The 12,509-nt window shown below is 38.2% G+C and overlaps 1 pseudogene; it reads left to right on the forward strand.

Moving 5' to 3' along the window:
- Positions 1-325: 325 nt before the first annotated feature.
- Positions 326-1,085, forward strand: LOC102836808 (annotated as a pseudogene).
- Positions 1,086-12,509: the final 11,424 nt, after the last annotated feature.

Raw genomic sequence — 12,509 nt, forward strand, 5'->3', positions numbered from 1 at the left:
GACCAGAGCCCCTTAATGTCCATTCAGTGTAGAAAAAACAGCCTCTTTAATGAATGATACAGACAAATCAGAAAAATGAAACAGGACCCGTACCTAATACCATTCAAAAAAACCTCAAAATGAATCCAAGACAATTAACCTAAAACCATAAAATTCCTGAAAGAAAACCACAGGAATTAAAAGTAGGATAATAGACACAACAAATGCATAACTGGAAAAGACAAAATAGATAAATGGGACCTCATAAAAAATTCTAAATTGTGTTCATCAAATGACTTTATTGACTCTTTTTCGTGACGCTAAGGGGGCCATCGGCTGCTTCACTATGAAGCTGAACGTCTCCTTCCCAGACACTGGCTGCCAAAAACTCACTGAAGTGGATGATGAACGCAAGCTTCGTTACCTTTTATGAGAAACGAATGGCAACAGAAGTTACTGCTGACTCTCTGGGTGACAAGTGGAAGGGTTATGTTGTCCACATCAGTGGTGGGAACGACAAGCAAGGTTTTCCCATGAAGCAGGGCATCTTGAACCATGGCCGTGTCCACCTGCTTCTGAGTAAGGGGCATTCCTGTTATAAACCAAGGAGAAATGGAGAAAGAAAGCACAAATCTGTCCGGGGTTGCATTGTGGATGCCAACTTGAGTGTTCACAACTTGGTTATTGTAAAAAAAAAAAAAAAAGGAGAGAAAGATATCCCAAGACTAACAGATACAACTGTGCCTCATCGCCTGAGGCCCAAGAGAGCTAGCAGAATCCACAAGCTTTTCAATCTCTCTAAAGAAGATGATATCCGCCAGTATGTTGTGAGAAAGCCACTGAACAAAGAAGGCAAGAAACCCAGGACCAAAGCACCCAAGATTCAGCGTCTTTTTACTCCACATATCCTGCAACACAAATGTAGCCGTATTGCTCTGAAGAAACAATGCACTAAGAAAAATAAGGAGGAGGCTGCAGAATATGCGAAGCTTTTGGCCAAGAGGATAAAAGAGGCCAAAGTAAAACATCAGGAAGGAATTGCCAAGAGATGGAGGCTGTCCTCGCTGACAGCTTCTAACTCCAAGACGGAATCCAATCAAAAATAAGAAATTTCTATGTATGACAAAATAAGTACGCTCATATTAAATCTACATAAACAAAACAAAGAAAGGCTTTATTGAAAGAGCAACGTTGTTATTTAGTTCTGTTGAGTCGGTTCCAACTCAGAGTGACCTGGGTTTAGGGTTCTGAGGCTTTAAATCTTTGTGGGAGCAGAAAGGTTCATCTTTCACCTAAGAGTGGCTGGCAGCCTCAAACCATGGACCCTGTGAATAGCACTTCAGTGCTAATCACTAGAGACTGGGAAAAAATTTTTTGAAAAGATTTATTTGATAAGGATCTTATATCTAAAATCTATAGACAATTACAACTCAACAAGAAATAGACAAGCAACCCAATCACAAAACAGGCAAAGGACATGAACAGAGGAAACTTAATCATTAGGATTCAAACACCAAAAATCATATTTAAAAAGATATTCATAATCATATCAATTGTTATCTCGTTTTAGGTGTCACAGAGTCAGTTCCAACTCATAATAACCCTATACACAATAGAATGCGTCAATCTCAAAATTGTTACTTTTGAACCCATTGTTCATGCCACTGTGTCAGTGCATCTTGGTGGTCCTTCCTGTTTTTTTGTGGGTCTACCAGTTTTCCATGCACGATGTCCCTCCTGATAATATATCCAAATGAGAGACAAAGTCTCACCATCCTGGCTTGTTAGGAGCATTCTGTCTGCATTCCTTCCAGAACAGACTTGTTTGTTCTTCTGGTAAGTCTATGGTACTTTCAATAATCTTCTCCAACACCATAATTCAAATGCTTCAATTTTTCTACAGTCTTCCTAAATCATTATCCAACATTCCCATGCATAGGAAGTTATTGAAAATGTCATGGTTTGGCTCAGGTATACCTTAGTCCTCAAACTGATATTATTGCTCTTGAACACTTTAAAGAGCTCTTATGCCAATCGATTTGCCTAATGAAATCTCTTGTTTCATTTCTTGACTGTAGCAGCTTGCCTAATGCTATACATGCTTTGATTTCTTGACTGCTATTCCATGGGTGTTAATTGTAGGATGTTAGTGTTGTTGTTGTTGTTAAGTCATAGAGTCAGGTTCAACACACAGTAACCCTGCATATGGTTTCCAAGGGGCAGCTCATGGTTTTGAACTGCTGACCTTGTGGTTCTCAGTCTAGTGCTAATCCTACAGTGTCACACCAAGAGTCCTGAGGGTGGCATACACCAAAGTTAATCTCATCGTGACATAAATCTAATAAAAAGAAAATTTCCAGGACTGTGGCATAAAATACCTTTCATCTTAAAACAGGTAAAAGGAGAGAAAAGTGAGCAGAAGACGGCCACCTTTCACCACCAAGAAAGAAGAGCCAGGACTGCTGTGTGTCTTTAGGCCCTGGAATCCCTGACTTTGAAGCTCCTAGATCCAAGGAAAGATTGATGCCAAGACATATGGAGATCTCCAAGGAATGCTGAGCCTACTGGTGCTGAAAGGAGACATGGACCTTTCTTCTGGAGTCAGCACTCAGAATTTGGTCTTCTAAACTCCTAAACTGTGAGATAATGTATCTGTTTATTAAAGCCATCCATTTGTGGTATTTTCCTTATAGCACCACTAGATAACTAAGGCAATGTCTAAAGCACATTAAGTAAGAAAAAGTTTTGGAATCTTCATTTCCAAGGAACATTTTGGTTGTTGTTGTTGTTATAAAGTGTCATTGAGTCAGTCCTCACTCATAGCAACCCTTTATAGGATTTCCCAGGAGCATATGTTGAGTTTGAACTGCTGACCTTGCGATTCAAACCAACTTTGCAGTCCAGTGCATTAACCCTTAGCGCCACACCAGGCTGTACATCTTCCAGAACATATTTGTTTGTTTTTCTGGTAGTCCATGGTACTTTCAATATTCTTGTCCAGCACCATAATTCAAATGTGTTAATTCTTCTCCTGTCTTCCTTATCCATTGTCCAGTTTTTACAATGAATATGTATCAATTGAAAATACCATGGCTTGGGTCAGGCACAACTCAGTCTTCAAAGAGACAGCTTTGCTCTTAAAACTTCAAAGAGGTCTTTTACTGTATATTCCCCAATGCAGATCATTGTTTGGTTTCTTGACTGCTGCTTCCATGAGCACTGATTGCAGATCCAAGTAAAATGAAATCCTTGGCAACTTCATTCGGTCACTTCTCCAGGGGATGTTACATAACCATAAAGAAAAATGAGTCCATGAAACATATAATGTGGATGGAACTGGAGAGCCTAATTTTAAATGAAATAAGCGTATTGTTGTTGTTAAGTGTTGAGTCAGTTCTGATGAAGAGTGACTCTGTATAGGGTCGCCAAGGAATGGTTGGTGAGTTTGAGTCACCAACTCCTCACCAGGAGCAAAACTGTTAAGAAGCTAACCAAACGCTCAGAGAAGAAACAAGTCTACATGAGTCACTATCTCATCTACATTGAGACCAGAAGAATTATATGGTATCTGACTACACACTATGGCTCTGACCAGAGTCACCATAGATGGTCCTACATAGAATGGAAGAAAAAATATGAAGTGGAACTAAAGTCCTTATCTAAAAAAACAAGAACAAAAAAGAAATTGAATCAGTTAAAAGCTAAGTACTCTCTAAGACACTCGTCAAACCTAAAGTCAAGGCTAACCCCTCAGACACCTTTTACAGAAACAGAAAAGTGGCCAACAAAATAAAGGGAACTACCTGTAACATAACCGTCAGTGTTCTACTTAAATAACATCCATATGATATCAAAAGTTCAGCAAATCCTCAAAAGCAAAGATTAGAAGATAAGGGGCAGAAATATTAGAGTACCGGAAATAGAACAGACATAATTAAAGATAATATTAACACATGATAAATGCAACTAATATCATTGAACAATTTGTGCAGAAATTGCCAAATGGGATCCTAACTCTCTGTTCAAACTTTCACCCAAAACTCAATAAAATATTATTCATTTTATAGAATACAAAATGGACATGAGAAGCAATAGACTGAAGTACACATATTTGAATACAAGTAATCCCCAACAGAGGAATCATATTTGCAATTATCTGTTTTTTGTGTTTTACTTTATTACATCATATCATTAGTAGTGGGAATACAGTGGCTCTGTAGGATAAGCACTGCACTATGAACTACAAGTTCAAGTTCAAGTCTACCAGCCACTCCCAGGAGAGAGAAAACATTTCGTGCTATGGCAAAGATTTACAGTCTCAGAAACCTACACAGGGTCACTATGACTTGGAACCAAGTCAACAACACTAAACAAGAACAATCATTTATTACATACAATACTGCAGCATGTAATTTACTAATGTTATTCTCAGCTGCTCACTCATAGATGTTCAATGTTAGGATTTATATAATATACAGCAATTATGATGAAAACGTTTTTGAAATGAGGTATTTAAGTTACATCAGAACTCACTTAAATTGATAAAGTCAAAAGGGAACCCTGTCATGAGTTAGGAACCACATGCAGTTAATAGAAAAAATGCTGAATAAAAAACTAAGACTTGAAATGCAAATTTATAAAAACACATTTGCAAAATAAAAATGCATGCCTATAAAATAACAGGCATTTTCCAAGAACGTTGTTTTATTTGGTGCCACTGAATAAATTCTGATGCAAAGTGATCCTACAGGACAGAGCTTTCCTAGGCTGTAAGTGTAGTCATTCTTTTTCTTTTTTTTTGTATTTGTTCATTAGTCTCTCACTATCTGCGTACCTCAATTCTGGTGACTAGAAGAGATGCCTGAGTGAATGGACACCCCACCACCACCCCTGGAGGGTTCTACTATGCATGCACACAGATCTCCTAGAAAATTAAAGTGACAGTTTCGACTTAAAATCAAATGGCCAACACTCGTCTGTAAATTTGTCATACTATGGTAGCTTGTCAGTTGCCGTGATTCTGAAAGCTATGTAGCAGGGTCACCCATGGTGGACAGGTTTCACATGAGCTTCCAGACAAAGACAGACTAGGAAGAAAGAGTGACGAACTACTTCAGAATATTTAGTCACTGAAAACCTTATGAATAGCAGAGAAACACTATCAGATATTATGTCAAAAAATGAGCCCCTCAAGTTGGAAGGCACTCAAAATGCGACTGGGGAAGAGCTGCTTCCTCAAAGTAAAGTTGACCATGATGACACAAATGGAGTAAAGCCCTTGGGAGAAAAGTCTGCAGGACCTTCATTTGCTGATGGGGCACAACTCAAAATGAAGAGAAACAGTTGTAAACATTCATTGAAAATCGGAACATGGAATGAAGTATGAATCTGGGGAAATTGGAAGTTGTTAAAAATGAAATGGAACACATAAACATCGATATCTTAGGTATTAGTGAGCTGAAACGGACTGGTATTGGCCATTTTGAATCTGACAACCACATGGCTTACTATGTTACTATGCTGGAAATGATAAATTGAAGAGGAATGGTACTGCATTCATCGTCAAAAAGCACATATCCAGATCAATCATGAGGTACAATGATGTCTGTCATAGGATAATATCCATGCACCTACAGGAACCGACTTGACAGCACTCAACAACAACAACAGGGAACACTAGTTAATACCACTATTATATAAATTTATGGACCAACCACTAAAACCAGTGAGGATGAAATAGAAAAATTTTACCAATTTCTTCAATCTGAAATTGATCAATCATGCAATCAAGATGTATTGATAATTACTGGTGAATGGAATGCAAAGGTTGGGAGCAAAGAGGAAGGATCAGCAGTTGGAAAATATGGTCTTGGTGATAGAAATGATGCTGGAGAATGCATGATAGAATTCTGCAAAACCAATGATTTGTTCATTTCAAATACCTTCTTTAGACAGCATGAGAGACGAATATACACACGTACCTCACCAGATGGAATACATATAAATCAAAATGACTACATCTACAGAACAAGATGATGGAAAAGCTACATATCATCAGTCAAAACAAGGCCAGGGGCAGACTGTAGAACAGACCATCAATCAATTATTCCTATGCAAATTCAAACTGAAGCTGAAGAAAATGAAAACAAGTCCATGAGAGCCAAAATATGACCTTGAATATATCCCACCTGAATTTACACATCATCTAAAGAACAGATTTGATACATTAAACACTAAAGACTGAAGACCAGAAGAGTTGTGGGATGTCATCAAGAACATCATACATGAAGAAAGCAAAAAGTCATTTAGAAGACAAGAAAGAAGGAAAAGGTCAAAACAGATGTCAGAAGAAATACTGAAACTTACTCTCTAGCATAGAGATGCTAAAGCAAAAGGAAGAAATGAGGAGGTCCAAAAGCGGAACAGAAAACATCAAAGATCAGCTAGAGAAGATAAAGCCAAATATTACAACAAAATGTGCAAACATCTGGAATCAGAAAACCAAAAAGGAAGAAATGCTCAGCATTTCTCAAGCTGGGGGAACTGAAGAAAAAATTCAAGCCTCGACTTTCATTATTGAAAGATTCCCTGGGCAAATTCTTGAGTGATGCAGAAAGCATCAAGAGAAAATGCAAGGAATACACAGTCACTGTACCAAAAGGAAATGGTTCATGTTCAATCATTTCAAGAGGTAGCATATGATCAAGAGCCAAGGATACTAAAGGAGGAAGTCCAAGGTGCATTGAAGGAATTTGCAAAGAACAAGGTACCAGGAATCGATGAAATAAAAATTGAAATATTTCAAGAAAGTGAGGTGGCACCAGAGGCACTCAGTCATCTCTGCCAAGAAATTTGGAAGACAACTATCTGGCCAACTGATTGGAAGCGATACATATTTGTGCCCATTCCAAAGAGAGGTGATCCAATGGAATGTGGAAATCATCGGACAATCTCATGAGATGGCTACAATCATACATTGAAAGAGAAATTCCAGAGGTTCAAGCTAGATTCAGAAGAGACTGTAGAATGATGGACATCATTGCTGATATCCGATGGATCTTAGCTGAAACAGAGAATATCAGAAAGATGTTTACCTGTGCTTTATTGACTACGCAAAAGCTTTCAATTGTGTGGATCATGACAAGCTACAGACAACATTGTGAAATATGAGTATTTTGGAAGACTGAATTGTGCTCATGAAAAATCTGTTCCTGGACCAAGAAGCAGTTGTTCGAACAGAACATGAGAACACTGAATAGTTTAAACTTAAGAAAGGTGTGAGATGAGGTTGTATTCTTTCATCATACTTATTCAACCTGTATACTGAGCAAATAATCCAAGAAGCTGGTTTATATGAAGAAAAACGTGGTATCAGGATTGGAGGAAGACTCATTAACAACCTACGATATGCAGATGATATAACCTGAAAGTGAAGAGGGCTTAAAACATTTACTAATGAAGATCAAAGGGCACAGCCTTCAGTATGGATTACATATCAATGTAAAGAAAACTAAAATCCTCACCGCTGGACCAATAAACAACATTCTTATCAAAGGAGAAAAGACTGAAGTTGTCAAGGACTTCATTTTTCTTGGATCAACTATCAACACTCATGGAAGCAGCAGTCAAGAGATCAGAAGACGTATTTAATTAGGCAAATCTGATGCACAAGACCTTTTTAAAGTGTTGAAGAGTAAAGATGTCAGCTTGAGGAACAAAGTGTGCCTGACCCAAACCATGGTATTTTCAATAACCTCATATGCATGTGAAAGCTGGACAGTGAATAAGGAAGACTGTAGAAGAAATGATGCTTTTGAGTTATGGTGTTGGAGGAATGTATTGAAGATGCCATGGGATGCCAAAAGAACCAAGAGTTCCGTTTTGGAAAAAGTGCAGCTAGAATGCTCCTTGGAGGCCAGGATGGTCAAACTTCGTCTCTCATACTTTGGACATATTGTCAGGAGGGACCAGTCACTGGAGAAGGATATCATGTTTAGTAAGGTGGAAGGTCAGAGAAAAAGAGAAAGACCCCCAATGAGATGGATTGGCCAAGTGGCAGCATCGATGGACTCAAGAGTGGCAAAAGTAGTGAGGTTGGCCCAGGATTTGACAGTGTTTCATTCTGCTGTGCATAAGGTTGCTGTGGATCGGTACAGACTCGCTGGCACCTAACAACAACAAGCTTTATGTAAGCAGATCACCAGATATTTTATCTCTAATAGCAGTGTTGTTGTTAGGTGATGCCTCATAGCAACCCTCTCACAGTAGAAAGCTGGCTTGAAACCACCAATCTTTGGGTTAATGTTGTTGTTGTTGTTGTGTGCCATGGAGTCAGTTCCGACTCATAGCGACCCTACACAGGGTTTCCGAGGCTGTAAATCTTTACGGAAGCAGACCGCCTCATCTTTCTCCCGCGGAACCTCTGGTAGTTTCAAACTGCTGACCTTGCGGCTCACAGCCTGATTCATAACCACTACACTACAATAGTCCCACTTTATCATTGTTCCACCAGGGCTCTTTACTCAAAGAAGATACATAAATATAGAAGAGGGCCCTAATTAATATATTACAATGCTTATATCTTCAGGATGCTTGTTGCTGTTGTCGTTAGGTGCCATCAAGTCAGTAGTGACTCATAGTGACTCTATACACAATAGAATGAAACATTGGCCAAACCCGTGCCAATCTCATAATAGTTCCTAAACCTGAACCCATTGCTGCCACCACTGTGCTAATCCATATTTTTGGGATCTTACTCTTTCTCTGATCCTCCACTTTACCAAACATGATATTCTTATTTAGAGACTGGTCCCTTCTGTTAAAATGTCCAAAATATGAGAACCATCCTGGCTTCCAAGGAGCATTCTGTCTGTACTTCTTCCAACACACATAAATTTGTTCTTTTGACAGTCCATGGTACTTTCAATATTCTCCTCCATAACTCAACTGCATCAATTCTTCTACAGCCTTATTCACTAACTTACATGTATATGAGGTCATTGAAAATACCAACACTTGGATCAGGTACACCTTAGTCCTCAGGTCCTCAAACTGATACCTTTGCTCTTCAGCACTTTAAAGAGGTCTTGTGCACACATACACACACACAAAAAAAAAGATGTTGTGCATATTTGCCTAATGCAATACATTGTTTAATTTCTTGACTGCTATTTCCATGAGTGTTGATGGTTGATCCAAGCAAAATGAAGTCTGACAACTTCAATCTTTTCTCCATTGGTAAGGATGTTGTTTATTGGTCCAGTGGTGAGGATTTTTTGTTTTCTTTACATTAAGATGCAACCCATATGGAAGGTTTTGGTCTATAACCTTCATCAGTATATATTTTAAGTGCTCTTCACTTTCAGCAAACGAGGTTGTATCATCTGCATATCTCAGGTTATTAATAAGTCTTCTCCAATCCTGATGCCACGTTTTTCTTCATATAATTGAGGTTCTTGGAGTATTTGTTCATCATCCAGATTGAATAAGTGTGATAAAAGAATACAACCCTTATACATAGCTTTGCTAATTTTAAACCACAATCAAAAACCTTTGTGTTGTCAATAAAGCACAGGCAAACAACTTTCTGGTATTCTCTGCTTTCAGCCAAGATCCATCTCATATTAGCAATGATATCCCTCATACCATGTCCTCTTCTGAATTCAGATTGAATCTCTGGAAGTTCTCTATCACTGTATGATTGCAGTTATTTTTGTGTTATTTTTAAGCAAGGTTTTATTTGCATGCAATATTAATGATATTGTCCAATAATTTCTGCATTCCTATGGGTATCCCCTCTGGAATGGGCACAAATATGGATCTCTTTTAGTCAGTTGGCCAGGAATTTATCTTCCAAATTTCTTGGCATAGATGAGTAAGTGTCTCCAGTGCTGCATCATTTTGTTAAAAGATTTCAATTTGTATTTGATCAATTCCCAGTGCCATGTTCTTTGACAATACCTTCAATATACTTGGGACTTCTTCCTTCAGGATCATTGGCTCTTGATCATATGCTATCTCTTGAAATGACTGAACATCGACCATATATTTTTGGTACAGTGACTCTGTGCATTCCTTCCATATTCTTTTGATGCCTTCTCCATCATTCAATAGTTTTCCCATAGAATACTTGAATACCGCAATTTTTTTTTTTTTCAATTCTCTAAGCTTGAGAAACACTAAGCATATTCTTCCCTTTTGATTTTCTAACTCTAGGCCTTTACACAATTCCTGGTAATATTTGATTTGTCTTCTCAAACTGACCTTTAAAACTTTCTGTTCAGCTCTTTTACTTCCTCATTTCTTCCATTTGCTTTATCATCCCGACACTGGAAAGGTAGTTTCAAGAGTCTCTTTTGACATCCGTTTTGATCTTTTCCTTCTTTCTTATCTTCATAATGAACTTTTGCTTTCTTCCTGTATGATGTTCTTGATGTCATCCCACAACTTTTCTTGTCGTCAAACTTTAGTGTCTAATCATCAAATCTGGTCTTCAGATGATCTCTAAATTTAGGTGGAATATGTTCAAAGTCATATTTTGGCTCTCGTGGACTTGTTTTAATTTTCTTCAGCTTCATGCTGAACTTGTATGTGAGCATGCGGTGGTCTGTTTCACAGTCTTCCCCTGGCCTTGTTTTGGCTGAAGATGTGGCGCTATTCCACGGTCTCTTTCCATAGGTATAGTTATTTTGATTTCTGTATTTTCCATCTGGTGAGGTCCATGTATATAGTCATCTTTTGTGTTGTTTAAAAAAGGTATTAGCAATTAGGATGTCATTGGTTTCGTACAATTCTAGTATGCAATCTCCATGACTCTATCACTATATTTTGACAACTAATCCTTCCATTTTGTTTCCACCCTTTGCTTTCCAATCACCTGTAATCATCAATACATCTTGATGGCATCTTTGTTCACTTTCAGACTGAAGAAGTTGGTAGAATTCTTCTATTTCCTTGTCACTGGCTTTAGTGGTTGGTGCATATATTTAAATAATAGTGGTATTGACTTATCTCCCTTGCAGGTTTATAGATATTATCTTATCACAGACTGGTGCATTTCAAGAAAGACCTTGATATTTTCTTTTTAATGATAAATGTGATATCATTCCTCTTTGTCATTCTGGCCATAATAAACCATGTGATTGCCAGATTGAAACTGGCCACTAATCCATTTCAGCTCACTAATGCCTCAGATATATCAATGTCATACATTCCATTTCATTTTTGACAAGTGCCAATTTTCCTAGATTCATACTTCATATATTTCATGTTCTGATTATTAATGGATTTTTACAGCTGTTTCTCTTCATTTTGAGCTGTGCCCCATCAGTAAATGAAGGTCCCGAAGGCTTTACTTCATTCACATCATCATCGTCACCTCCACTTTGAGGAGGCACCTCTACTCCAGTCATATTTTGGTGCCTTCCAACCTGAAGGGATCACCTTCTGGCATTGTATCTGACAATATTCTGGTGCTGACAGTGTTCCATTGCTATTCAGAAGGTTTTCAGTGACTAAATATTTAGAAGTAGTCTGTTTCTCCTCCTTCATACTCTGTCTTTGTCTGGAAGCTCAACTGAAGCCTATCCATCATGGGTGATCCCGCTGGTATTTAAAATACCCATGGTATAGCTTTCAGAATCATAGAAACACACAAGCCACCAGAATACAATAAAGTGATAGAAGAGTAGAGGTTCAGGATGATGATCAGGTACAAATATGAGAGAAAAATGGAGATACAAGAGAATTTATATGGTACTATAGGCTCTGGTAGCGTAGTGGTTATGAATCGGGTTGCTAACCTCAGGATCAGCAGTTCGAAACTACCAGCTGTTCTGTGGGAGAAAGATGAGGCGTTCTGCTCCTGTAAAGATTTAAAGCCTCAGAAACCCTGTATAGGGTCGCTATGAGTCGGAATCGACTCCACGGCACATAACAACAACAACAACATAGATTAAACGGAGTCCTGGTGTGGTGCTATTGTCTAATGCATCAGACTACAAAGTTGTTTGAACAGCCAGGTCGGTGGTTCAAGCTCACCAGCTGCTGCTTGGGAAACCCTATACAGGGTCACTATGAGTCAGAATTGACTCCATAGAACTTAACAACAACAACAACACAGGATAAGCACTAGGCTGCTAAATGTCATAAGTTCAAATAAAAAAAAAAATTGTTCTTTGGAAATTCTATGTATGATCACTATGAGTCTAAGAAACTCTACAGCTCTTAATTAGAACCATATGTTAGTTTCTTTTTGGTATATAATAAACTACCACAGATTTAGCATTTTTAATCATTGAAAATCAATTGCCTCACAGTTCACATGGGTCAGAAGTTCAGAAAAGAGCTCAGCTGGATTCAGAGCTAAGGATCTTATGAAACTGAAAGCCAGCTGCTAGCTGGGGCCATGGTTTTATCAAAGGGGCATCTTTCAATCTCACATTATTGTTCAAAAACTCTATTTTATGGGAGTTATACCTTATGCAAGAGGTACCATATGAACAAGAGCCAATGATACTCAGGGAGGAAGT

Source organism: Chrysochloris asiatica, unplaced genomic scaffold (genome assembly GCF_000296735.1).
Source record: "Chrysochloris asiatica unplaced genomic scaffold, ChrAsi1.0 scaffold00327, whole genome shotgun sequence".
Taxonomy (NCBI): Eukaryota; Metazoa; Chordata; class Mammalia; order Afrosoricida; family Chrysochloridae; genus Chrysochloris; species Chrysochloris asiatica.